The following is a 5412-nucleotide window of genomic DNA, read 5'->3' on the forward strand; positions in this document are numbered from 1 at the left end:
TTTGGCTGCTGGTAGATTTTGAGTGGTCTTTGATACTGGTGACAGTCTCGCGGGTTCTCTCTCAGCGTTAGGGGGCAGAGGGTGACTCTGTGGTAAGACAGGATATCCCCCTATCCGGCAGTCTAGGGGCTGCTGTACACTTCTGCCCCCAGTGTAATACAGCAGCCCTCCAGCCACATGCTGGGACTTGTAGTGTGCGACGGATGATCTATCGGAGAGATTTTATAACCTGATTATAGGATTCGCCGCTTCATCCTGCAGTAAATAAGCCGCCCCTCGCTGCCTCCGCAGTTGCATCTCCGAGTTGATGTCGGTTCTCACCCCGGGCCATTTCCTGGATGATTCATAGGTTCTGTCTATCTGCCTCACGTCTCCCCTGCCCCCAATCATCGCTGACAGGAGTCAGGGCCACGTGTCCCTGCCGGGAACAGCAGCAGAGAGGAAGGTAATAGTCGCCATGTAACCTCTCCCGTCTATGAAGGATGTGATGGAGAAGAAATGAAGGGGAGGAGGGGGTCATCCAATTATAATAACAGGTTCAACATACAGACAATGGTAAATAACAAGAGAGAAAAACATTTCCCAGAGTTCCATCATTTGCTGTAGCAGTAACAATACTGCATGACAGGAATGACCCCCCCAGTGGTGGTGTATAATCTGTATGTAGTGAGCTCCTCCTAGTGGTGGTGTATAATCTGTATGTAGTGATCTCCTCCCAGTGGTGGTGTATAATCTGTATGTAGTGATCTCCCCCTAGTGGTGGTGTATAATGTGTATGTAGTGAGCTCCTCCTAGTGGTGGTGTATAATCTGTATGTAGTGAGCTCCTCCTAGTGGTGGTGTATAATCTGTATGTACTGATCTCCCCCTAGTGGTGGTGTATAATCTGTATGTAGTGAGCTCCCCCTAGTGGTGGCGTATAATCTGTATGTACTGATCTCCCCCTAGTGGTGTTGTATAATCTGTATGTAGTGAGCTCCTCCTAGTGGTGGTGTATAATCTGTATGTACTGATCTCCCCCTAGTGGTGGTGTATAATCTGTATGTACTGATCTCCCCCTAGTGGTGGTGTATAATCTGTATGTAGTGATCTCCCCCTAGTAGTGGTGTATAATCTGTATATAGTGAGCTCCCCCTAGTGGTGGCTGTAAAATCTGTATGTAGTGAGCTCCTCCTAGTGGTGGTGTATAATCTGTATGTACTGATCTCCCCCTAGTGGTGGTGTATAATCTGTATGTAGTGAGCTCCTCCTAGTGGTGGTGTATAATCTGTATGTAGTGAGCTCCCCCTAGTGGTGGTGTATAATCTGTATGTAGTGATCTCCCCCTAGTGGTGGTGTATAATCTGTATGTAGTTATCTCCCCCTAGTGGTGGTGTATAATCTGTATGTAGTTATCTCCCCCTAGTGGTGGTGTGTGGTGTATAATCTGTATCTAGTGATCTCCCCCTAGTGGTGGTGTATAATCTGTATGTAGTGATCTCCCCCTAGTGGTGGTGTATAATCTGTATGTAGTGATCTCTCCTTAGTGGTGGTGTATAATCTGTATGTAGTGAGCTCCCCCTAGTGGTGGCTGTAAAATCTGTATGTAGTGAGCTCCTCCTAGTGGTGGTGTATAATCTGTATGTACTGATCTCCCCCTAGTGGTGTTGTATAATCTGTATGTAGTGAGCTCCTCCTAGTGGTGGTGTATAATCTGTATGTACTGATCTCCCCCTAGTGGTGGTGTATAATCTGTATGTAGTGATCTCCCCCTAGTGGTGGTCTATAATCTGTATGTAGTGAGCTCCCCCTAGTGGTGGCTGTAAAATCTGTATGTAGTGAGCTCCCCCTAGTGGTGGTGTATAATCTGTATGTAGTGAGCTCCTCCTAGTGGTGGTGTATAATCTGTATGTAGTGAGCTCCCCCTAGTGGTGGTGTATAATCTGTATGTAGTGATCTCCCCCTAGTGGTGGTGTATAATCTGTATGTAGTGAGCTCCTCCTAGTGGTGGTGTATAATCTGTATGTAGTGATCTCCCCCTAGTGGTGGTGTGTGGTGTATAATCTGTATCTAGTGATCTCCCCCTAGTGGTGGTGTATAATCTGTATGTAGTGATCTCCCCCTAGTGGTGGTGTATAATCTGTATGCAGTGATCTCTCCCTAGTGGTGGTGTATAATCTGTATGTAGTGATCTCCCCCTAGTGGTGGTGTATAATCTGTATGTAGTGATCTCTCCCTAGTGGTGGTGTATAATCTGTATGTAGTGATATCCCCCTAGTGGTGGTGTATAATCTGTATGTAGTGAGCTCCTCCTAGTGGTGGTGTATAATCTGTATGTAGTGAGCTCCCCCTAGTGGTGGTGTATAATCTGTATGTAGTGAGCTCCTCCTAGTGGTAGCTGTATAATCTGTATGTAGTGAGCTCCCCCTAGTGGTGGTGTATAATCTGTATGTAATGAGCTCCCCCTAGTGATGGTGTATAATTTGTATGTACTGATCTCCCCCTAGTGGTGGTGTATAATCTGTACGTTGTGAGCTCCCCCTAGTGGTGGTGTATAATCTGTACGTTGTGAGCTCCCCCTAGTGGTGGTGTATAATCTGTATGTAGTGATCTCCCCCTAGTGGTGGTGTATAATCTGTATGTAGTGAGCTCCTCCTAGTGGTAGCTGTATAATCTGTATGTAGTGAGCTCCCCCTAGTGGTGGTGTATAATCTGTATGTAATGAGCTCCCCCTAGTGATGGTGTATAATTTGTATGTACTGTTCTCCCCCTAGTGGTGGTGTATAATCTGTACGTTGTGAGCTCCCCCTAGTGGTGGTGTATAATCTGTACGTTGTGAGCTCCCCCAAGTGGTGGTGTATAATCTGTATGTAGTGAGCTCCCCCTAGTGGTGGTGTATAATCTGTATGTACTGATCTCCCCCTAGTGGTGGTGTATAATCTGTATGTAGTGAGCTCCCCCTAGTGGTGGTTTATAATCTGTATGTAGTGAGCTCCTCCTAGTGGTGGTGTATAATCTGTATGTAGTGAGCTCCCCCTAGTGGTGGTGTATAATCTGTATGTAGTGATCTCCCCCTAGTGGTGGTGTGTGGTGTATAATCTGTATCTAGTGATCTCCCCCTAGTGGTGGTGTATAATCTGTATGTAGTGATCTCCCCCTAGTGGTGGTGTATAATCTGTATGTAGTGAGCTCCCCCTAGTGGTGGTGTATAATCTGTATGTAGTGATCTCTCCCTAGTGGTGGTGTATAATCTGTATGTAGTGATCTCCCCCTAGTGGTGGTGTATAATCTGTATGTAGTGATCTCCCCCTAGTGGTGGTGTATAATCTGTATGTAGTGAGCTCCTCCTAGTGGTGGTGTATAATCTGTATGTAGTGAGCTCCCCCAGTGGTGGTGTATAATCTGTATGTAGTGAGCTCCTCCTAGTGGTGGTGTATAATCTGTATGTAGTGAGCTCCTCCTAGTGGTGGTGTATAATCTGTATGTAGTGAGCTCCTCCTAGTGGTGGTGTATAATCTGCATGTAGTGGTCTCCTCCAAGTGGTGGTGTATAATCTGTATGTAGTGAGCTCCTCCTAGTGGTAGCTGTATAATCTGTATGTAGTGAGCTCCCCCTAGTGGTGGTGTATAATCTGTATGTAGTGAGCTCCCCCTAGTGGTGGTGTATAATCTGTATGTAGTGAGCTCCCCCTAGTGGTGGTGTATAATCTGTATGTAGTGTGCTCCCCCTAGTGGTGGTGTATAATCTGTATGTAGTGATCTCCCCCTAGTGGTGGTGTATAATCTGTATGTAGTGAGCTTCCCTTAGTGGTAGCTGTATAATCTGTATGTAGTGAGCTCCCCCTAGTGGTGGTGTATAATCTGTATGTAGTGAGCTCCCCCTAGTGGTGGTGTATAACCTGTATGTAGTGAGCTCCCCCTAGTGGTGGTGTATAATGTGTATGTAGTGATCTCCCCCTAGTGGTGGTGTATAATCTGTATGCAGTGATCTCCTCCTAGTGGTGGTGTATAATCTGTATGTAGTGAGCTCCCCCTAGTTGTGGTGTATAATCTGTATGTAGTGATCTCCTCCTAGTGGTGGTGTATAATCTGTATGTAGTAATCTCCCCCTAGTGGTGGTGTATAATCTGTATGTAGTGAGCTCCCCCTAGTGGTGGTGTATAATCTGTATGTAGTAATCTCCCCCTAGTGGTGGTGTATAATCTGTATGTAGTGAGCTCCCCCTAGTGGTGGTGTATATTCTGTTTGTAGTGAGCTCCCCCTAGTGGTGGTGTATAATCTGTATGTAGTGATCTCCCCCTAGTGGTGGTGTATAATCTGTATGTAGTGAGCTCCCCCTAGTGGTGGTGTATAATCTGTATGTAGTGAGCTCCCCCTAGTGGTGGTGTATAATATGTATGTAGTGATCTCCTCCTAGTGGTGGTGTATAATCTGTATGTAGTAATCTCCCCCTAGTGGTGGTGTATAATCTGTATGTAGTGAGCTCCCCCTAGTGGTGGTGTATATTCTGTTTGTAGTAATCTCTCCCTAGTGGTGGTGTATAATCTGTATGTAGTGATCTCCCCCTAGTGGTGATGTATAATCTGTATGTAGTGAGCTCCCCCTAGTGGTGGTGTATAATCTGTATGTAGTGATCTCCCCCTAGTGGTGGTGTATGATCTGTATGTAGTGACCTCACCCTAGTGGTGGTATATAATCTGTATGTAGTGATCTCCTCCTAGTGGTGGTGTATAATCTGTATGTACTGAGCTCCCCCTAGTGGTGGTGTATAATCTGTATGTAGTGAGCTCCCCCTAGTGGTGGTGTATATTCTGTTTGTAGTGAGCTCCCCCTATTGGTGGCTTTTATAATCATATACCAATGAAGTGAAGAAAATGGCTGACAACAGAGAGTAATAGATAGTATCCCCCTGTGGTACAGTGCAGTATTTACTGTCCTGCGCCTCCATCTGTCTCGTGCTCCTGGCAGACGCGCTCATTCACTTGCAGTAAGTGTTCCCTGTGGCGCCATCCTCCGCTCTCCGCCTGGCTGCTCCATCCGCGCTTTATTTGCAGCTCTCCAAGGAGAGGCGCCGCAGCAGCTGGACCAGCACACCCCACCCTCAGCTGCTGTATCTAAGCCTTCTGTGAGTGTTACTGCCTGCTAAACTGTGTATCTAATCCTCTCCTGTGTGATACTGTCTGCTGAGCTGTGTATCTAATCCTCTCCTGTGTGATACTGCCTGCTGAGCTGTGTCTCTAATCCTCTCCTGGGTGATACTGTCTGCTAAACTGTGTATCTAATCCTTTGATGTGTGATAGTCTGCTGAGCCATGTATCTAATCCTTTGATGTGTGATACAGTCTACTGAGCCATGTATCTAATCCTCTCCTGTGTGATACAGTCTGCTGAGCCATGTATCTAATCCTCTCCTGAGTGATACAGTCTGCTCACACA

This window comes from Engystomops pustulosus, chromosome 8 (genome assembly GCF_040894005.1).
Source record: "Engystomops pustulosus chromosome 8, aEngPut4.maternal, whole genome shotgun sequence".
In the NCBI taxonomy this organism is placed as follows: domain Eukaryota; kingdom Metazoa; phylum Chordata; class Amphibia; order Anura; family Leptodactylidae; genus Engystomops; species Engystomops pustulosus.